Raw genomic sequence first — 23,975 nt, forward strand, 5'->3', positions numbered from 1 at the left:
CCAGGGTGGTGGGGAAGGGGATTGTAGCTCTGGTTCTTCCAAGTGGTACCGCTTGGCAGGCTTGCTGGGAAGGTGGCTTTCTTCCAAGCTGGTAGCTCACAGACTTTGCTATGTGATAGATCTAGTCCCTATGATTCTCAGTTCCAGTTACAGTTTTGGGAAAACAGAAACCAATTCTCTCAGCATCTCAGGCCACCGTGCTGTATTTGTATAAAATTTCACACGGTTTCCAGACCCATTTAAGCTCAGGTCTGGAACTTCTGTGACAGGGTCTTCATCTCTAAGGCTGGTCCCCTTGGGACTGTTTCTCCCTGGGGGACAGTGCTGACCCGGGTCACACAGCAGTGTCTTAATCATCAAGGTCCTTTCCTTGTGGCCAGCGCCCACAAGCTTGTTGCCCTCTGATCCTGTTCTCACTGTGTGGGTTGGATTCTGGACGAGGTCGCCCTGCTACATTTCACTTGCCAAGCTCTGGTGCAGGCTTCTCAGACACTTACCACATGGCCCAGCAATCCCACTCTGGGTTTTTATTCCAGGTGAAAGAAGAAGACTTACATTCACGCAAAAACCTATACATAAATGTTTATAGCAACTTGCGATAGCCCAAAGCAGGAAACAACTCAGGTGTCCTTCAGTGGGTGAATGGCTAAGTCAACCGTGGTATATCCATGCCGTGGAATACTACTCAGCTAAAAAAAAAAGGAATGAAAACAATACATGTAACAACATGAATGAATCTCCAGAGAGTAATGCTGAGTGAGAAAAGCCAGTTGCAAAGGGTGGAATGCGGTGTTGTTCCCTTACAGAGATGGAGAGCAGGTCAGTGGGTGCCAGAGGTTAAGAGCAAGAGTGGGCGAAGAGAAGTGGATGTGGCTATTAAAGGGCAACACGCGGGGTCATGTGGTGATGTCAGTGTCCTTTCCCTGATTGGGGTGGTGTCAGAGGAAGCCTGCTAAAACAGAAGATTTGAATAAAATGCAAAGTTTCATCACATACTCTCCAAAATGTCCAAAACTCAACTGGAACTTCCTCAGCATACCATGAACCAGGAACATCTCCCCTTGAATGAGAAAATACAGTTAACAGACAGCCAGATGACACAGATGTCAGAATTATCTGGCAAGGATTTTAATCATGAAAATGCTTCAACATGCAATGACAACACATGCTTGAAACAAATGAAAAGATAGAAAATCTCAGCAAAGAGATAGAAGACCTAAGGATCAAATGAAAATTTTAGGACTGAAAAATACAGTAACGAAAGCTTGACAACTCTGATGATGGACTTAGAAAATAGAGGGGACAGAAGAAATAATCAGTGAACTGGAAGATAGAACAACAGAAATCCTCAAATTTGAACAGTAGAGAGAAATAGACTGGAAAAAAAATCCATAGGGACCTGTGAGACTATAACAGAAGATATATTTGTGTCATTGAAATCCCAGGAGAGGAGAAAGAAAGTGAAACTTAAAATGTATTTAAATAAATGGTGGGCAAAAACTTCCCAAACTTGGCAAAAGACATAGATTCCAGAAGCTGAGAAAATCCCAAACAGGAAAATCCTAAAGAAATCTGTGCTAGGACACATTATAATCAAGCTTCTAAAAAATAAAGACAAAAAAATATATATTGAAAGTATAGAGAATATAGAAAGTATAGAGAGAAATGAATGACACTTTATCTATAGGTATTCAAATGGCAGTATGTTTTTCAACAGAACCATGGAAGCCAGGAGGAAGTTGTATAACATCTTCCAAGTGCCGAAAGAAAATAACTGTCAACTCAGAATTTTATATCCATTGACATAGAAAATATCCCTCAGGATTGAAGGATAGATCAAGACGTTTGCAGATGAAGGAAAATTAAGAGAATTTTTCTCCAGAATTTGTTTCCCCTAAAAAATGGCTAAAGATAGTTCGAGAAACAGAAAGGAAATGGTAAAAGAAGGAATCTTGGAACATTACAAAGGAAGCAAGAACAAAGGAATGAGTAAAACTAGGGGTAAATACAATAGAGTTTCTGTTTTTAAGTTTTCTAAATTATGTTTAATGGTTGAATAAAAAATAACACTGTCTGGGCCGGCCCGGTGGCTCTGGCGGTTAGAGCTCCATGCTCCTAACTCTGAAGGCTGCCAGTTCGACTCCCACATGGGCCAGGGGGCTCTCAACCACAAGGTTGCCGGTTCAACTCCTCGAGTCCCGCAAGGGATGGTTGGCAGTGCCCCCAGCAACTAAGATTGAACATGGCACCTTGAGCTGAGCTGCCACTGAGCTCCCGGATGGCTCAGTTGGTTGGAGCGCATCATCTCAACCACAAGGTTGCCTGTTCGACTTCCACAAGGGATAGTGGGCTGCGACCCCTGCAACTAGCAACTGGCAACTGGACCTGGAGCTGAGCAGCGCCCTCCACAACTAAGACTGAAAGGACAACAACTTAAAGCTGAATGGCACCCTCCACAACTACGATTGAAAGTCAACAGCTTGACTTAGGGAAAAAAAAAAGTCCTGGACGTACTCACTGTTCCCCAATAAAGTCCTGTTCCCCTTCCCCAATAATAATAAAAAAAATAACACTGTCTGATGTGGTTCTCAATGCAGGTAGAGGAAATATTTAAGACAATTATAAATAGGAGAGAGTAAAAGACACTGAGAAGAACACAACATCATGTCTATGTTACTCTTGCCTGAAATGCATGACCTCAATCTAATCATGAAAAAACATCAGAAAAATCAAAATTGAAGAACATTCTACAAAATCACTGACCAGTACTCTTCGAAAGTGTCAAGGTCATGAAAGACAGAGGAATGGTCTCACAGTGGGAGAGCCTAAAGAGTGATCACAACCCAATGCAAACGTGGGATCCTAAATTGGATTTCTAAAATTTCTTCTCTTTTTAAAACATGTTGTTGTTTTAAAAAATGATATCAGTAGAGTACATAAAGTGCACTAATTTTAAATGTACAACCTGATGATTTTTTTATATATGGACACAACTGTATATGGATTTTTTTATAAAAGATTTTATTGGGGAAGGGGAACAGGACTTTATTGGGGAACAGTGTGTCCCCTTCCAGGCCTTTTTTCCAAGTCAAGTTGTTGTCCTTTCGATCCTAGTTGTGGAGGGTGCCATTCAGCTTCAAGTTGTCGTCCTTTCAGTCTTAGTTGTGGAGGGCGCAGCTCAGCTCCAGGTCCAGTTGCCGTTGCTAGTTGCAGGGGGCGCAGCCCACCATCCCTTGCGGGAGTCGAACCGACAACCCTGTGTTTGAGAGGACGCGCTCCAACCAACTGAGCCATCTGGGAGCTTAGCTCAAGGTGCTGTGTTCAATCTTAGTTGCAGGGGGCACTGCCCACCATCCCTTGCGGGAATTGAGGAATTGAACTGGCAACCTCGTGGTTGAGAGCCCACTGGCCCATGTGGGAATCGAACCGGCAGCCTTCATTGTTAGGAGCACAGAGCTCTAACTGCCTGAGCCACCGGGCTGCCCCGGATGTTTTTTTATATATGGACACTCAGATCAAGACAGAACATTTTTATAAAATAGAACATACCCACAAGATTCCTTTGTGCCCTTTTTCTGTCTACCCCTCCCAAAGAGGTAACCACTATTCTGACTTTTATCATCACCAGTTCATTTTGCCTATTTTTTAAAAATTACTTTCAGGTGTACAAAGCAACATAATAGTTAGACATTTACACCCCTCACAAAGTGATAACCCTCCTTCCCCAAGCTACTACCCCTCTGACATCTTATATAACTGTTACAATACCATTGACTATCTTCCTTATGCTGTACTCCCCTCCTGTAGTTTGGCCTATTCTTGAACTTTATGTAAATGGAATCACATAGTAGGTACTCCTTTGTGCCTGGCTTCTTTCATTCAACATAATATCTGTGAGATTCATATATGTCATTTTGTAAACCCGAGTTTATTCTTTTTATGCTGTTGTCCTAATCCATTTATGACTACATCACAATTAATTAATTAATTAGTCCTGTTGATGGCATTTGGCTTGTTTCCAGTGTTTGACTACTATGACTAAAACTCCTAGAAACATTTTTGTATGTGTGTTTTTGTTCACATGTGAACCCATTTCTTTGGGTTAATGTATAGGGAATTGTGGGGTCATATGTGTAGCTTTATATAATAGATACTTTGGGCAGTTTCCCAAAGTTGTAGTACTTTCCCACCAACAATGTATGAGGATTTATTGTTATTACTTGGTATTGTCAGCCTTTTTTTTGTTTTAGCTATGCTGGTGGGCATAGCTTTTGTTTTCACGCCATCTCTTTGTTGAAGCACCTGGGTCGGTTCTCCTGTTAACTTGCCCCCATTCTGGATTTGGCTAATTGTGTCCTTGTGATAGCATTCCACATATGTCCTTTATCCCCAGTATTTCCCTTAAACTAATAACTAGTCCTAGAGGCTAGATGATATTAATGTTTTTTTTCAAGAGTAGTTAATAGGTGGTTCTTCCTATTATCTATTGCATCACAGCAAAAAAAAACATAGTGTTTGTTGTCTACATTTAATTGATATTAAGCGAGATCACTGGATTCAGCTGTTGGCAGCATATTTTATCTATTATCATATTTCTCATCAACCTCCCACTTGGTGATTTTAGTGGAGGCTATTGCTTAGATCCAGTATTTCATTGGAGTTGCAAAATGATGATTTTTCTAATTGTAACATTCCTTTTGTATCTATGATTATTTATTTATAAAGTACTCTTGCTTATCAATTATTTGGTTGATAATAATACACTTCCTACCAGGAAAGCAAGATAATATGTATCAATTATCAGAATGAGTTGTTGCTTCAACCTCCAAAGTAACTAATGAATTTTTTTTTTTTTAATTTTATTGGGGAATCTTAGGGAACAGTATGTTTCTCCAGGGCCCATTAGCTCCAAGTCATTGTCCTTCAATCTAGTTATGGAGGGCGCAGCTCAGCTCCAAGTCAAGTCGTTGTTGTTTTTTCAATCTAGTTGTGGAGGGTGTAGTTCACTGGCCCATGTGGGAATCGAACCGGTGACCTTGGTATTATGAGCACTGTGCTCTAACCACTGAGCCAACTGGCTGACCCTTTTTTTCTTTTTCATGATTATCTTGGCCAGAGATCAGCAAACTATGGCCCACATGGCAACTTTGCCCCACTGCCGGTTTTTGTAAATAAAGTTTTATTGGAATACAGTCATGCCCGTTTGACTATGTATTGTCAATGGTTACTTTTGTGTTACAAATGCAGAACTGAGTAGTTGTGAGAAAGACTGAATGACCTGTAAGTCTAAAACATTGATGGCCCTTTACAGAAAAAGTTTTGTATCCCCTAATCTTGGCTGTTCTAGGTCCTTTACATATCTATATTTTAAAAGTCCTGTTGAGGTTTTAGCTGAGATTGCATTGAACCTTTATGTCAATGGCATCTTGCAATATTGAGGCTTCCAATGTATGAATATGGTGTCCTCTCCACTTATTAATGTCTTCTTTAATTTCTCTCAGCAACATTTTATGGTTTTAGTGTGAAGCTCTTGTGCATCTTTCAATAGATTTATTCCTAGGTATCTGATGCTTTTGATACTATTATAAGTGATATTTTAAAACTTTTTATTTTAAAATAATTTCAGACCTAAATAAATGTTGCAAAATTAGTACGAAGAATTCTATGTACCCTTCTTCCAGATTCCCTAAATGTGAACATTTCATTACATTTGCTTTATCATTCACCTTCCTCTCTCATACATTCACACACACACACACACACACACACACACACAGACATTACTGGTAAGTGATATTTTTCAACGTTGCTAATGCATAGAAATAAAATTGATGTTTTATGTGGACCTTCGAGCTAGCGACTTTGCTAGTGTTAGTTGTTAATTCCAGTAATGGGTTCTTTGGCTTTTCTATGCATGTAATCATGTCATCTGTGAAAAATGACAGCTCTATGGCTTCCTTTCCAATCTTCTTTTATTTATTTTTCTTGACTCATTGCCTTGGCTAGGACCTCTGGCAAAGTGTTGAATATATGTGGTGATAGTGGACGTTTTTGTCTTACTCTCAAACTCAGAAGAAAAGTGTTTAATATTTTACCACTAAATTGGATACTAAAAGTAAGTATTTTGTTGATATGATAATAAAGGTTATCAACAAAATACCTACAAAACCCAGTTGCTCATCAGATAAATTTATATAGCAATGAAAAAAATGAATTACGCATTCAACAACACAGTGACTCTCGTAGATATAATAAGGAGCCGAGAACAACAGACACAAAAGAGTACATGAAGTTCTATATCATTTCACTTAAACGAAGTTCAACAACAGGCAAAACTAATCTGAATAGTGGTTTCTGAAGCAGGGGATTGACAAGAAAGGGGCATGGTGAAACCTTCTGGGTGGGCATATAGGCATAGGCACGTATATGTAAAAATTCACCCAGCAGTGTACATACAACTACTGCACTTTAATAACAAATTTAAAGTTCTGCTTAAAGAGAAAATTCAAGATTCCATGTAACTATATAGTCATTCCATCAGCAGCAGCTGTTATTATCAGCTGGCTCACACTCCTCCAGCTTATCTCTGAAGCTTTTGTGAGAGGTTTTGTCAAATGTCCTTTCAGATATCCAGTTATACTACATCTAAGATAGTGTTTCTCAAACTTTTTTTTCTCATTTCCATGCCCTGTGTAATGATTATTTATTCTAGTTTTTAAAGTATCTCTACCAGCCAAGGAGATTTGGTGGAAACTCCCTCTGGAAATTTCGATAGCTGCCAGGGGTGCCTGCCCACACAGCTTGAGAATCACTGGTCCCCTGATGAGATAAGCCTTTTGAAAAAGTAAAAATGACAATCTTCCAATGACTTGTTCTTGGTGAATTTGTGTTGTTCCTGAGAAATCAAGGCACTCATAGGTCAATTATTCAATAATCAGTGTAGAATTTTTCCAGGGTTGGGCATTAAGCTCTCTGGTGGTGAAAATTACCACCTACTTTATGATATCACAGACTCCGGTAAAACCCCAGGACGTTTATTTACTTTGGTAAATTTCCTTTTTTGCTTGAGCCAAGTTAAGCAAATCACTTGGCTATCTATTATTTGCAACTAAAAACATTCTAACTGATTAAGAAAGGAAACTAGCGCTGAGAAATTATCCTGTGGCAAGTACTTGAGAGCCACTGAAATTTAAACCTTAAAACAGCCAAATGAAGTAAATGCTACTCTCCCAACTCACAGATGAGGAAACTGAGGTTCTGAGAGAGCAAATGACCTGCCCTAGCAGCGGAGTCAGGATTTCAGTTCAGATCCCACATGTTCTCACAACTCATTGTCTCCCTCTTAACCACCGTGCCCAAATGTGTTCTACTCTTTCTGATTTGCAGACATTCTCTTTGATGCAGACTGATATGAAAACAGATGTTGAATCGTTCTTCTTTCTTCTAATCAGGCCTGTCCTGAAGTGTAGGATAGCATCTCCAGTGCTGTTTTCCATGGAATCCTAATGTTTCCCTAGGTATTAATAGGAATGCCATGAAAAAAATTGTTTAATGGTCAGATGACTTGGGAAATGCTACCCCAGCTTTGAGTCACAGGTACATTTGCACTTTAGAAGCTCTGGTAAATCCTGCAGGACATAACCTGCTTGATTTCACTTAACCCAGTGTTTCTGAAACTTGTTGGTCACAAAACCCTGTTTTGAAGGGACATTTATGAAACTTTTGGTGATGAGACATGAAGTGTTCTTTGCAACGAGTGTGGGAAATGCTGATGTAAGTAACCAAACCCTTGGTATCAGAGACTCTGTTTTCTAGACCTTACAAAGTCTATTTATCTAAATGTTAGTGTATCAAAGTAAAATAGGCCACTCATCTCTTCCTGCCTGACAGAGTACTGTTAGAATTCAAATAAGATATGAGCCGTAATAGCTAACATCTGCTGTGTGTTTCTCCTGTGCCAGGCTTTACTTAAGCACGATATATTAGGTCGGTGCAAAAGTAATCGTGGTTTTTGCACTTATTTTTAAACCACAATGACTTTTGCACCAACCGAAAACATTAATCCATTTAAGTCTCACTCTCCCCTATGTGGTAGATTCTGCCATTCTACTTGGGGGACTGATCCTCCTGAGGGTCTCACAGTCTCTAAGTGGAAAAGCTGGGATTTGATCCCAGATAGTCTGGGCCTAGAGCCATAACCACTGCCTCTTCCTGCTTGTCAGCTCTTACACACCGACAGTGACCGGGGGGCCCTTAGAGAGCTTTCCAAGTTTCTGCTCCTTCTGCACGTTAGCCTTCTTGCTTCTGCCATGGCCACCTTAGTCCCCAAACAACCTCTGAACTCTTAACACCATGCTGGAGGAGCTGCTGGAAATTCCACTTTGGCACACCATGCAGCCTTTCCACCCCGGGTGTCGGCATGACTTCAAGACCACACGTTCTTACCACAGCCTGTGGATGAAGCAATGGAGGAGGGAGCCCCAGGCGTGGTGAACAGACTTTGCTTGCTGCCTGTGGGCATCTAGTGTGGCCAGCAGGAATCCTCTAGGGCCCGTGCTTGCTTCTTGCTCTGGAACAGCTCTGAATGCTCAACTGGCTTTTCAAGAACTATCGCCCATCTAATAATAATACTCTGTTCCCTCCTCATTCCCTTCCTCTCTTCCTCTCTTCCTTCCTCATTTTATTTCTTAATTTTTACTGTTTTAATAGATAAAATTTATGCATGGTAAAAAAAAAAAAAAAGAAAAATCAAACAGTACCAAAGAGTATAGAATACAAATTAAGTCTCATTCCCTACCACACTCCTCTCCCTTCCCAGAGGCAACCACTGTGCCAGTTTCCTGTGTTTCTTCCCAAGGTACTTAATGCATAAGAGCATATATCAGTGTATTACTGTGCCATTGGTTTCTCACAAGTCATATGATACTTTACATCTTGCTTTTTACACTTAGACATCTACCTTGGAGGTTATTGCTTATCAGTGCATGAAGACCTGTTTTGTTGTTTGGAACAGCTGCAGAGGACACTGTCAGTTTATTTAATGTAATCTGTTTAACGCAGACTCTCCTGGTGACAGCGTCTGGCTTGCTGAATCTTGCCCATGATAAAGAGGGAGGGTTCCACACAGGTGTCTGCATACACACCTACATAGAGACCTACCTGACTGTAGGGGCAGGCAGCTTTAAACTTGAACCTTATGAAGGAAACCAGAGGGTCTGATGGCAATGACGAACCCCAAGTGCTGAAAGGAGGACGATAGGCATTTTCCTGGATGGTTATCAAATCTGGATGTGACCACATACATCTCTGTGCACAGGATCTATTCTCATCCTGGAAAGCTGGGCTCAGCACTGTACCACACCTTGGAGGTGGCCACATCGCAGCATGTTAATAAGAAATGGGTACTTGGCAATACATTGGTGGAGAGATGGCAAAGAAAGAGCCTTTCCATTACACACACACACACACACACACACACACACACACACACACACACGATCAAACTTCATAAAGATCCCCAAACCCCCTTGCGATGCTCGTTGCCTCTTCTCTTGCTCCCCAACCTCATGCACCTCCTGTTCTGCTGCATCTTCCTCTCGGTGCTCCCCTTCTTCCCTGTCTTGTAGTTTTGGTTGTAGGTCCTTACTTTTCATCACTTTAAATATTTCCTGCCAATCCCTTCTGGCCTGCAAATTTTCAGTTGAGAAATTAGCTGATAATCTTATGGGAGCTTCCTTATAATTTACTAGTTGCCTTACTCTTGCTGCTTTTACTATTCTCTCTTTGTCTTTAACCTTTGCCATCTTCATTACAATGTGTCTTGGTGTGGGCCTGTTTGGGTTCATCTTGTTTGGGACTTTGTGTGCTTCCTGGGCTCTTATGTCTATTTCCTTTGCCAGGTTAGGGAAGTTTTCAGTCATTATTTCTTCAAATAGGTTCTCAATCCCTTTCTTTCTCTCTTCTCCTTCTGGTACCCCTATGATGCGACTGTTATTACACTTCATGTTGTCCCAGCGGTCTCTTAAACTATCCTCTTTTTTTTTTCCTTTCTCTTTTGCTGTTCTGATTGGGTATTTTCTGCTACCTTGTCTTCCAAAGCACTGATTTGATCCTCTGCTTCATCTAGTCTGCTGGTGATTCCTTCTAGTGTATTCTTCATTTCAGTTATTGTAGTCTTCACTTCTGACTGGTTCTTTTTTATGGTTTCTATGTCCTTTTTTATGCTTACTATCTCTTTGTTGAAGTTCTCACTAAGTTCTGTGAGCATCCTTATAACCATTGTTTTTAACTCTGTGTTTTGTAGGTTGCTTGCCTCCATTTTGCTTCGTTCTTTTCCTGGAGTTTTCTCCTGTTCTTTCATTTGGGATGTATTTCTTTGTTTCCTCATTTTGGCTGTCTCTCTGTGTTTGTTTCTATGCATTAGGTATACCTGCTACATCTCCCAATCTTGCCGGGTGGCCTTATGTACTAGGTGCATTGTGAGGCCCAGTGGCACAGTCTCCTTGGTCACCTGCACTGGGTGCTCCAGGAATGTCTCCTGTGTGGGTTGTGTGTGCCCTTCTGTTGTAGTTGAGCCTTGATTGCTATTGGCACATCAGTAGGTGAGACTGACCCTCAGGCTGACTGAGGGTTATCCACTTATAGATACAACAACTTGTACTGCAGTGTGTATACATATGCAGTCACTTTGTGGAGTGGAATTGTTAGGTCATAAGAGATGCATATCTGTATCCTATCTATAGATACCTGTAAATACTGCCAAACAGTATTCCAGTGTGCTTGTACCAATTCACACTCACCAGCAAAGTTTTTTCAGGTCTTTGGTAACACTTGGTATTGCCAGTTTTTTTTAGTTAGAGCCATTTGTGTAGGTGTGTGATGGTATCTCCTTATGGGATTCAATTTGCATTACCATGATGACTAATGATGTTGAGCACCTTTTCAAATGCTTGTTGACCAGTTGGAAATTCTCTTTTTTGAAGTAAAAACTGTTTCTTATTTCTAAAAATTGAATTGTCATTTTCTTTCTTTTTTTGTGTGTGTGATTAGTGAAAAAAAAATGTAGGATTTATCATACCCTTTTAATTTGGTTTTAAATATTTTTAAGGTTTGAAAGTGTTTAAAGTTTGTAATTCCTGGTAGGAAAACATTATCTGAACAAACACCCTAATGGCAAACCACTGTAAAGTGGTACAGCTGCATTTGGGGCACAGGGGTAGGGATTCTCTGCAAAGTGCCCCAGCTTTCTTCACGAGAAGGTCAGAGGTACACTGGTTTGTATTATTGTGACATCCATTGGGTGATCTAAGTTGCTTCCCCTTCAGCAAGGGCTTTACTTGTCAGAAGGGCATTATGCTTGACCTCCAAAGTTGGCTGACAATTTACTTATGAGACTCATAACTTTTGGGTTGCTCTGGTATTTTGACATATTTGCTGGATTCTGGGCCATGTCCTGGAAGGCCGCCATAACTTCTGGATCCTGCATGGCTGCAAGAATCTCTGGATCACTATGAATTTCCCTGAGCCCAGGCATTGCTCCCATTCCAGGCATTCTCTCAGGAAAGTGACGTGGAAAAGAGCCACACTGAGCTCCTGATTGTTGCCTGGCTTCTTTCTCCCTCTGGGATCTCAAATTTTCTTCCAGAGCCTTCTTAATCCTTTCCATTTTTTCTTTGATTTCTCGCCCTTCACGTTTCCGCTCATACTTTCTCCAACATTCTGCAATTTTCTGGGCCCTAGGTTGAACTTCTTTCAGCATTGCACAAGCATCTTCACCGTAATCCAATTTACACACAAGGGCAAGATCAAGAGCTGCTTCTTCCCAATAACTCAGAAGTCTGTGTGCTTTCCCTCGCCGCTTGTAGGGCTGAACTGAATCAGGAATTATTTCAATAGCTCTGTCACAGGCTCAGATGGCAGCATTTGGCTCCTGTAATTTGATGAAGACATTGGCTCTCTTGGCATACAGAACGGCCAAGCGAGGATTCAGCCTGATGGCAGCTGTGAACAAGTGAATGGGTTTCTGTAGTTCACATCATTTAGGGCATCAATGGCAGTCCCACCCCTTTATTTATGATGTATCTAATCCATCATCTCCTGAGTTATTGCTACATTTTCACCTCCCATTTCTTGAGGGGCATCAGTGTCTGTTTCAATCACACCTTCCATATCAATTTCTAGATCACTTTCTTCACTTGATGTTTTGTCTGTCTTTATGTTTTCCTCTACCTTTGTACTGTTTTTCCGTCCTTGATGTTTTCTCTTGATTTAGTTTCATGAGTAGCAGGTGGTATTTTACCCCCTCCCCCATGCTCTCCCCCCACTCCCTCAGAAAGCACATTTCCTCAGTGTGCAGACGTTTGGATCCTGCTTGTACATTTTCATGAAGGCACACAGCTAGCTCACTTTGTGGGGGTCCGTGGTCGGGAAGCAGGGGGTGTGGCTGAGGCTGCGGCCTGATTCCAGGCCCTGGCACTAGCTCGGTGTGACCACATAGATGTGAATTGTCTTTTTCTTGTTGATTTACAGAAGTTATATATTTTGGATACAAATCCCTTGTTAGATATAATGACCAGTATCTTCTTTCAGACTACGGTGTACCTTTTTACGTTCTTAATGTCTTTTGATGAACAGACATTTTTAATTTTAATGAGGTCCAATTTATCAACTTCTTCTTTTATGGCTAATGCTTTTGGTGTTCTGTTTAAGAAATCTCTGCCTTCCCCAAAGTCATGAAGATATTCTTCTGTTTTCTCCCAGAAGCTTTATTGTTTTACCTTTCAGACCTAGGTCTATAATCCATTATGAATTAATTTTTGTGCTTGACATGAGGTAGGGGTCAAAGTTCATTATATTCCATATGGCAACCCAATTGTTCCAGTACCAATTAGTGAAAAGACCATCCTTTCCACTGGGATAAGAGGCCTGCATTTAATGTTGAATTCTAGTCTTTAAACGGCACCTGGACACCTGTAGTGTGTTTGAAGCTGAGGGTGATCCCCAGACTGTGGCCCAGGAGGAAGAGATGAAGGGGAGAGGGGTCTAGATGCTTTGGGCTGAAATAGTACGGAACCATCAACTCTAAAAGGTGGATGAGGCATATAGGGAAAGGAGGCTGCTTCTTTCCATCTGTGAAATTCTCCTTCTTCATGACTCTTAGAAGGATGACTCACGAGGCCAAGATTTTTTTTCAGCTGTTGCTGGAAAAACGAGATTTCCAAGAAACTGCCAGTGGAAGAAAATGAACCCAGCTTTGCATTTTAAAATGTTTTTATTCTTCATGATGCCTCTGTCAAATTTTCGCTTCCAGAAGGAAGCAGGCTTTAAACCATGAAAGATTCAGTAAGCCAGTACTGCAACAGCCATAACCAAGGAAAGTCCTAAATATTTTGAGGAGTATTGAAAACTGTTTATTTTTGTAACTGAAAGAGAAAGAGTATCCCGGGCTCAGGTTCTGAAGACATCAGACTGTGGACTAATATTTTCCAGACAGATGACTGCTGTCCAGAGCATTTCTGGACCACTCCCCAGGGCTTTCTCTCTGGCTACGTGAGCCCTGGCAGCAACTCTGCCATCTGCAAGGGACAAGAAAGCGGCTTTTGTATATATCAGTCTGGTACTCTGAGGATAGGGCAAAAGGGTACTTATTATGTCTCATCATTTCCGCAGTGTGTGGGCTTGGACTTGTGGCTGGTGGGCACGGAGCCAGACAGTGGACATGGGGGTGAGGGCCGTGGCCATTGAGTTGTTGCTGGAAGAGAATTTCCTTCCCTGACTCATGGTTATTCTGAGTACCTAGAGTCTGCAGGGCAGCTGTGCCTGGGGATAAGGCACCCAAGTGGCATGGATGGGTGCCACCCACCAAGGATCACCCTGGAGGTCCACTCTCCTTGGAAGATGGTAGTGATTGCAATGAGCAAATAATTTATTCTCTGCCATAGTAGGTCAGAGAACGTCAATGCATGCACCTAACAATTATTTATCAAGGCAGGCACTACGCTAGGTGCTAGGTATCCATAAATGAACAAACCAGACAAAAACTCCTGCTCTCGTAGGGCCTTCATTCTAGTGGGGGAAAATAGACAACGAACAAATAAGTAAATTGCATAGGATGTGAAGTTACGTTCTGGGGGGAGATGCATAGAGCAGGAGAAGGGTCATCGGGAGGGTCAGGGGAAGGCGAGGCCTGTAATGTTACATAGAGATGTCAAGGTTGGCCTCAGTGAGGAGATGAAGTAGGAGACTCCCAGGAGGAGAGAACGTGAGACATGGGATTATCTGGAGGAAAAGTTGTCCATGAAAGTTTGCCTCACTCCTAGATTAGATAAATTCTAAATTCAAACCTCCCTCCCTCCCTTTCTCCCTGCCTCCCTTTCTTCCTTCCTTCCTCCCTTCCACACACATTAATTGAATGCCCACCATACGAGTACCAGACACTTTCTCATCCCCCATGGTTCTCTTCTCACTGCGAAACAACGGACAGGTGTTCTCATTTGCCGAGCGTTCTCTAGGCCCCTTGAAACACAACGTGCACATCTTCAGACATGCTCCCAATATGGCAGGACAGATGGGAATTTAGTGATGGATCGTCTCTCTAATATTAGAACCTCATAGATGCCCCTGGAATGATATTAAATTGTAATATGTTCACTCCAACTCTTTTTATTTCATCTCAACTAGCCCCTATCTTCTGAGGCCTTTGATGGGCATTTTAATTAAATCATGAAGAGCTCTTTGTCTCCTGAGAAGGAGGATTGAAATCTCCCCATCCCTCCCCATCCCTCCACCTCCACACCACTGCACCCCGCAACCCCTCTGCCTCCCCACTCCCCTGACTGCTGAGGAATGTACGTTGTTCCCAACAGGGTGTGGGGATGGCAGGACCCAGTTCTGGATACGGTCTCCACCCCAAACTTCCCTCCTAGGTTCAGAAGGAGTCTTCCCAGAGATATGGCCACCATGCGTAGATGGAGCAGTTGCTGGAGGTGGGATTCTTAATAAAACATTGTTGAAAACAGCCTGCCTCCCCATTCCTGTTCTATGTGTCTCTCTGCTCTGGCCTGTTGTAAGCAGCCGTGAACCTTTTCAACATTACACTTCAGCTTTGTGGCTTTCCTGACATGACTGGCCAGAGCTATCTGTTGCTGCACTGTGAATGTCCTTGCCTGGGGGTTAGTCATTCATCTGTTCATTCATGCATTTTTTTTTCATTCTGCAATCATTCATTCATGTCCACCTTCATGTCCCATAGGCATTTCAACCTTAACACATCCAATATTGAGTCCCTGATCTATTCTCATCCCTAAATCAGATTCTCCTCTTGTCTTTTCTGGCTCAGTAAGATGCCACTTACTCAAACAGAGCAGCCAGAAACCTGGGAATCACCCTGACTCTGACCTCGTCCTCTCTCTCCATCTATCAGCATGTCCTGTGGTACCATCTCCAAAAGTTTTAGTCCCACCTCTGGCACCCACACTACCTGTGTAACCTTGGGGATGCTGGTTAACCTCTCTGTGCTTTTTCCCATAGTAACATGGAAATAATATCACTACCTCAGAGGATTGTTTTGACAGGATAGGAGTTAATACATATAAAGAACAGTATCTGGCACATAGTAAGAGCTAAATACCATGTTTCCATGAAAATAAGACCTACCCCGAAAATAAGCCCCAGTTAAGATTGTCAGCCAGACAGACGCATTCAGTGCGTTATGACAATGTTCCAGAAGAAGATGACATGACTGTATTTGAATAAATGTAGATTGTTGTACATGAAAAAATAAGACATCCCCTGAAAATACGCCCTAATGCGTCTTGTGGAGCAAAAATTAATGTAAGGCCCGGTCTTATTTTCGGGGAAATACGGTATAAGACCCAGTCTTATTTTGGGGGAAACACGGTGTATGTTGACTGACAGAGATAATAATGTTGGTCGTGTCCCCATCCGTTAGCCAGGCGGGAGTTCATAATATTGTGCTTTTAATGTGGGTTTTAGTTTGAGTGCATGGAATACTACTTTAAAATGTAATAAAGGATAAAAGTGTAGGCTAACCAAAAAACCGATATTATAAAAGAATAATGATATGGAAAAAGTGTTTGTTTACATATATTATTGTTAAGCAAAACTAAAAAACATGTTACAAAACGGTATTATGGCATGATCTCATTTTTGTAAAAGAAATTGTGTGTGTGTGTGTGTGTGTGTGTGTGTGCAAAAGAACCAATCCAAATGTTAATAATTTAACTACCCTCTAGGGGGTAGGATTACATAGGGTTTTAATTGTCTTTTTGTTGCTTTGTATTCTTATACGACAAGTTCTATATAACTCTTACAGTAAAGGAAAAGTTAACCACAATAAAGGTAAGCAGTTGCCATATCATTTGGTAGCTCCCTCACCTATATGATGAGGGGTCCACACCCCTTGGCACAGCATCCAGGAGCTTTGTGATCTGGTTCCTTCTGTGGCCCAGCCACTCCTCCCCTCCCCTGCCATTTGCTCCTTCAGCTGACCGAAAGATTCCCAGCCCCAGCCTGCTGTTCAGGCTGCCATGCCTGCACGTATGCTATTTCCTTTGCTAGAATTCCTTTTCTCCACTTGTCAGCTCAATGGAGAGGTACTTCAAAACCCAGATCAATGATCCCTAAAAAACAACGTTGATAAGTGGTACTTCATCCGAATTTAATACTTTAGATTTGCAAACGGCAGTTTTAAAAATGGAAAAGACTGGGAGAAAATATTTGCAAATCACCTGTTGGGAAAAGGATTCATACCCAGAACATATAAAAAGGTACAAAACTCAGTAGCAAAACAAATGACAAATTTTAAAACTGAGCAAAAGACTTGACCAGACACTTCACCAAAGAAGATACACAGATAGCAAATAAATGCATGAAAAGATACTCAACATCATTAGTCAATAGGGAAATGCAAAACCACAATGAGATAATATTCAACATCATTAGTCAATAGGGAAATGCAAAACTACAATGAGATATCACTACACGGCTATTAAAGGGCTACACAAACAAAACCCTGACAATACCAGGGGCTGACTGGTAAATGGAGCAACGGGAACTCATGCATCGTTGGTGGAATATGATATCGTACATATTCCTGGAAAATAGGTTGGAGCTTTCCCCTACACTTACCACATGACCCAGCAATCCCACTCCTAGGTGTTTAACCTAGAGAAATGAAACATGTTCATACAGAAACCTGTATACAAATGTACAGGTTCCTCCATGTAACTGTCAAAATGCAGCTGTCCGCATAATTGTCAAAAACTGGAGACCACCCAAATGTCTTTTCAGTGGCTGACTCGTTAAATTATGGTTCATTCATGCAGTGGAGTACTCTTCAGCAACAAAACAGAGTGAATTATTGATAGTCAACCCTGTGGATGATTCTTAAAGCCATTATGCTGGGTGAAAGAAATCATTCTCAAAATGTTGCATATGCTATGACGCCATTTATATACCAGTCTAGAAAAGGCAAGATACAGGGATGGAGAACATATCACTGGTTACCACGAATTCAGGTTGTGCGTAGGGGTTGACCATCAAGGGGCAGCATACGAGAGATTTTGGGAGGATGATGGAATTGTTCTGTATCCTTCGTATGGTAGTGGTTACAGGAATCTGCATAAATGTTAAATCTCATAGACCTTTACACCAAAAGAAAAAACAAAGGCAATGCTAATTAAAAAACAAAACTCTGTTCAGGAAGTCCCTGCCCTGAGAATCCTGTCCTGTCTTCCTGACACTCGACTCGCTCCTCTGGGTTCCGACCGGAAAAGCACCATCACACAGACTGCATGCAAATCTAGTGTGTGGGAAATGGAGTGGGAGAGGAGAAGCTCGCTGGTTTCAATGAGTCAGGTGGTCAATGCCGTGTAACTTCGAGCCAGTGTTTTACCTCTTCGGCTTCCAGGTGAAAAAAAACCCGAGTCTCTATTTCACGGGGCACAAGTGGGTGCACCAAGCCATCATCAAACTGGCTGTTTACTAAAGTCACTTTAATTGTCTTTTCAACAGGAATTTCGGCCGGCCCTCCCCTTCCTCGGGGCCCAGTAAATGCAGTATCAGAGGTACTTTCCAGTGTCCCCTTATCATCATCTAGCTCCTCTCCTTCCTCAATTCCTGGTAAACCATTTGCTTTTACTTTACCACGAAATTGGAGACTTCCTCAATACAGCAATAGTACCCGTGTTAAATTCTGTGAGGCAGCTGCAAAAATGCAAGTTCCGCACACAGATTCTCTTGAGGAATGAGTTTACTGTGGAATCCTCGGGGCAATAAGGAAGTATGGCCAGGAGTCCCACAGCCTGGGAAGTTGTGATGCTGAATGCAGTTCTGTCCAGGCCTGGGTTTTCTCCACATGGCCTGGCTGAAGCTCCTTCTCCTCCTGCAGTAATCTGCCCTCCCCTCTCCACCTGAGGGTGCCTGTGCACTCATGGCTCTTCTGCCCTGTGGCTCCCACCCTTCACCTTCTCTCCGAGGGTCTTTTGGAGGTCTACTCTGCTATCAACTGCTGCTCCTCTGTCTGTCTCCAGTTCAAACCCTCAGAGGCACAGGGTCCACAGGCCACCTCTGAAGTCACTGGCTGCCCTAGGGAGACGTGTCCACTCTTGTCCAATCAACTGGGAAGGGTCACATGATACACAGCAGGGAGACAGGCCCAGGAAACCCCTCAGAAGTGGCTGGGCTGGGGCAGATGTCCTGATTCTTCTAGAGGGACTCTCTCCATCTAAGTAGAAGTATGAATGACAAAACAATTACTACGGAATTACAGACCAAACAAGGGCCTGGAACAAAGTTGCAATCACAAAGCCGCCCGTGTTTCTGTGCATTTTCCCCACCTCCCCCAACCCAACGCACGCTTCGATTTTCCTTCTGGTCAAACTGAGAGTGTATATTCCCCCTGACACATCCCTTGGTCAAAGGTCCACGAGATCATTGGACAACTTAAACAGCAGCCCGTGAGGTGCATGTCGCTGTTGTCTCCATGTTACATGGAACCAGGAAACTGGACAGGGCAGGATATGCACATGTGTCAGGAGCCAAAAGCCAAGGTCACCCCCTACACTAAGGCTCCGAGGAACCTTAACTGAGAGAACAGAGGGCGGACGTGGCCCAACCAAAGCTGCACAGTCATGTAGGGAAAGAGCCAAGAGGACGTGCTTAGATGGCGGGAAGGCATTTAGAAACTTCTTCTTGAATCAGCATCCAACATCCTCAGAGGATGAAGTTGGGGGGAAACTGACCAAGCCCTTTTCTTCCTCCTCCGTTTGGCCTAACCCTCACGCACCTGTGGCTGTGCCGCCTGCCCTCCGCCCATACGCCTCTTCCAGTGCACCCTATAAACTGCAGCTGCCAGTATCCGCATCTGTGGACCTGAGGGCTTTTCCAGAACCGAGGAAGGCCCCTCTGCTCACAGCAGGCCTCGGGGTGTGAACCTTCCCTGGGAGCAGCCTCAATCGAGGATGCTCTGAAATGTCAGGGCAAACAGCCAGTAGCCTTGCCTCTCGGTTGGGGCCGCTCTGAGGCCTGAGTTCTACACCGTTCCCTAAATTTCCCTGTGGGGTTGAACCCATCGTGAACCCTATTGCCCATCGTGGTAGCTGACTTAAGAGCGAAACCTGGGTGACTGCCTGCCTTCCCCCACTCCCCGACGGACGCCCCCACACGTCCCAAATGCACTCCCACCTGAACCCGTGACCCTCGAAGTACCACAACTCAGGACTTGCCCGGATAATTCTCAACCCAGGAAGCAGCATGGAAGGGCAGAGAAGGGAGGGTGTTCTGGGGAGCCTCGACAAGAAAATTCCTGGCTGGAACGCCCCTGAGAGCTGTTCAAGTCCTTACCCACTGTGCCAGCCCTGCCAGTGAAGTGCCAGGCTTGCGCCAGCCAGCATGAGCCACACTCCGGGGACTCAATGAGCAAAACTGTCCATCTCCTGGTCCACCCCAGATCTGTCCACCTCAGGTGACCACCTGGGCATTTCCAGCAAAATTCCCTCTGCTTCTGTCATCTCCATGTCATTCCCGGGGAGATCTGGGCTGCCAAGCTGCTGGAATTTGTGTGAATCACGCCCTCCAGTGGTCAGTCAACAGATGACGCGAGACTCAGGGGCTGGGCCTGTTTGAGACAAACTGTAATGAATGCCTTCCGGGAAGACGCTTAGGAAGCCTCTTCTCAACACCTTCTTTTGACAGAAGCCTGGACAGCACATGTGACTTGCCATGGGACACACACACACACATACACACACACACACACACACGTGCCCTCGCCTACTTTCCTTGTGGTTACTTGTGTCCCACCTTTATCATTTCTGTCACACCAGCAAACCACCTACACTCTTATTTGCTTAAATATTCTTTCCTCAAATCTACTTTTTTAAAAAACTTAAGGGCCGGCCCGGTGGCTCAGGCGGTTAGAGCTCCATGCTCCTAACTCCGAAGGCTGCCGGTTCGATTTCCACGTGGGCCAGTGGGCTCTCAACCACAAGGTTGCCAGTTCAATTCCTCGAGTCCCGCAAGGGATGGTGGGCAGCGCCCCCTGCAACTAAGATTGAACACGGCACCTTGAGCTGAGCTGATGGCTCAGTTGGTTGGAGCGCGTCCTCTCAACCACAAGGTTGCCGGTTCGACTCCCACAAGGGATGGTGGGCTGCGCCTCCTGCAACTAGCAACGGCAACTGGACCTGGAGCTGAGCTGCGTCCTCCACAACTAAGACTGAAAGGACAACTTGAAGCTGAATGGCACCCTCCACAACCAGGATTGAAAGGACAACAATTTGACTTGGGGGAAAAAAAAAAAAAGTCCTGGAAGTACACACTGTTCTCCAATAAAGTCCTGTTCCCCTTCCCCAATAAAATCTTAAAAAAAAAAAAACTTAAATGTACTTCTAAAATGAATATTTTCCACAAGTGTAAAAATCAGTACATTGTCACAGACAGGAATCGCAGCAATAAATACTTTAACCTTTAAAATGTAAAAAACTGTTATTCCCGATACCACCCCAAACCCCCTCTGAGTTGCATTAGGTACATTGACCCCGAGGACAGGTGGCCCTGACAGCCTGTCACCCACCATGATGAGCACCCATCGTTGCCTTGCTACCTTTTTTACTCCCGTTGGGACACCAGGGCTGCTGAGCTGGAGCTTCCTGGACAAGAGCAGGAATTCCCTGCATCCAGAGAGATATGGCATTGCCACCGTGAACGCTCACATTTAGAAGTGATGGGGGTTGAGACTTTCCCTCTGAACTGAGCCCCCTGCTCTGTCCCCTCACCCCATTTAGTTCTGCCGTCCTTTAAGTGTCTCTTTTGCCTGAAGGATCTCAGCTTCCTTGAGCACCCCGCTCTCCAGCCCCTGAAGGCCCACGGCTCTTAGCATCTGGGCAGCACAGCTGAGCACTTCGGGGAGCTCTAGAGTCAGGGCAGAGCCCTTCAGGGAGAGCTTCCTGGCTTCGGAGTTGGGAGGGTGACAGACTGCATTTCTGGCTGTCCCGTTTTGACCCATGGGTCCTTGAGCCAGTGGGCCACCTCCCGGAGCCTCAGCGTCCTGCCTGTAAAATGGGAACAATGACACTCTCATTGCAGGGTTGTCACAGGGTTGGATGTGCACATAGTAAGTGCACAAATCCTCCATGCAGTCAATGTTTGAGCACCTCCTGTGTACCACAGGAATACAGCAGTAAGTGTGACAGAGTCCTCTTGCCCTCGTAGAGTTTAGAGTACAGCAATGGGTGGTCCACTCTCTCTTGTTGTGCATATTCTGGTAGTGAGGAGGACAAAGGCTGTGTCTTTGCCCACCATTGTGCTGTGTCCTGCCTAATAGGCACCCCATAAACACATGGAATAGAAAGAACCTATCTTTGGAGACTGATAGTTCCTGGTTCAAATCCCGGCTCTGCCCCTTACTCCCTGGTTGACTCAGGCAAGTCACCTTCCCTTTCTGAACTACAGATTCCTCCTCTGTAAATTAGAGATGACTGTAGCTCCCTCAAAGAGCTGGTGAGAGGATTCCACGGGGGCTTCTGTGAAGCAGGAGCACGCAGCAAGCAGGGTCTCCTCTCCTCTTTCCTGCCTCCCACCCCCATGCCTGCCTTGTATTGCACGGAGCCGGCACCAGATGCTGGTACCTGGGGGAGAACTTTCAACTCCAGGTCGCCCTCAGTGCTTACCTTGGCCTCAGTTTCCCACCCCCTTCCTGCCACTTCTTTACCTTGCCCCTGGGGTGTACTCACATGCATAAATGGGCACACAAAGGGGCACACTCGTAGGGAATCATCTGCAAACCCAGTAAGGACCTTGCTCTCAGACGTGGGCCCGGGCCCAGCCTCAGCTCTGCCCCTGATGAACTGAGTGACATCAGGCTGGTTGCTCAAACTTTCTGTCTCGGTTTCCTTACTTATGAAATCGGCATAATAACAGTATCTTTGCAGGGGGCTACAGGGGCATTGGCTGAGATGCTAAAAGCTCAGGGCCTGGCTATAGTTATTGAGCAAGTGCTGAATCCCTGGTAACTGTAATTATCCTTGTCATAGAGAATTACTGGTACAGGAGGGTGGAGGAAGAAAAGACTCCAAGAAAGTCAGTGGGGTGTGGTGCAGGAGGCTTGATCCCCTAGGACTGTCCTGGCTCTGCCTCTCATAGGGGGTAGCAAGTTGGAAGGGGAGGGATGGGGACTCCAGTCTGTGAGTTGGAATTCTAGGGTTTTAGCCTCACCACCACCTGGCTGTGAGAGCTTGGACAAGCCACTTCACTTTGCCGAGCCTCAATTTCTCCATCTATAAAATGGGACTAGTAATTACCCTCACTTCACAGGCTGCTGTGTGGATTAAATGGTTGATACATATAGATACCTTGCTTAGTGAGTGTTCTCTCTGATCATTGTTTTTGTAGAAAGAACTTCAGAGTTGCTAAATCACAAGGGTCAACTGGAGCTGAACCACCTCCACAACTTGGTGCAGGGAGAGATCAACTTTATTTGATGAAACATCAGTCCCAGAATGATGAGACCAGTGCCGGTTGCTATCGGCTTGGTGCTCATGATGTGCTGGCAACAGAGGGAGGAGGGCATTTCTCCACAGCAGCCTTGGAAACTCTGTCCCCACCCTCCCTGGGGCCCTCCTGTCCCAAGTCTGCCTTTCAAGATAACCTTTGATTTCTCCTGGGCAGCATTCATCTGCTGTATCCATCGTCAGAAGAAGCCCAGGAATGTGGCCTGTTGGGGGAGCTGGGCCAAAGGTGAGGCAGCTATGCAGCCCAGAAAGCCACAGGATATGCAGAGAGGGAGAGCCATGACAACCGCCAGGAGAGAGCCAGCCCTGGACCTGCAGACTGGAGCAACAGGGCCCACTGTGTGTCCTGGTTCAGAGGCTGCCTGCTGTGTGACCATGGCGAATCTCTTAACTTCTCTGTGTCTCACAATCCTTACTGTTATTTTTATTCCCCTCCTCACTGTTCAGCGATTAAGAGAGTATTGGGATACGGTGATAGTCACACACAATATTGTGAATATATTAGAAACCACTGAAGTGTATACTTTCAAATGGTTAAAATGGTGAATTTTATGGGAGTTTTATCCCAATTAAAAAGAAATAAATGAATGTAATGTTACAGAGAGAGAAAGAGAATTGGGAATTTAAAAGCAAATGTTTGTGGTGGGGTCAGGAGGATGGGTAGTTTAGAAGATAGGTTGTACCATTTTTCCCTGAAAATAAGATGGGGTCTTATATTAATTTTTGCTCCAAAAGATGCATTAGGGCATATTTTCATTTTTTCATGTACAACAATCTACATTTATTCGAATACAGTCATGTCATCTTCTTCTGGAACATTGTCATAACGTCCTAAATGTGTCCGTCTGACTGACGATCTTAACTGCGGCTTATTTTCGGGGTAGGTCTTATTTTCAGGGAAACACGGTATTATCTGCTTGCTCTTTGTCAAAAGGTAAATTATTA

General features: G+C 43.9%; 1 pseudogene; it reads right to left on the reverse strand.

Moving 5' to 3' along the window:
* Window positions 1–11,350: 11,350 nt before the first annotated feature.
* On the reverse strand, window positions 11,351–12,411 carry LOC117014000 (hsc70-interacting protein-like; annotated as a pseudogene).
* Between the last annotated feature and the right edge of the window lie 11,564 nt (window positions 12,412–23,975).

Source organism: Rhinolophus ferrumequinum, chromosome 21 (assembly GCF_004115265.2).
Source record: "Rhinolophus ferrumequinum isolate MPI-CBG mRhiFer1 chromosome 21, mRhiFer1_v1.p, whole genome shotgun sequence".
Classification (NCBI taxonomy): Eukaryota; Metazoa; Chordata; class Mammalia; order Chiroptera; family Rhinolophidae; genus Rhinolophus; species Rhinolophus ferrumequinum.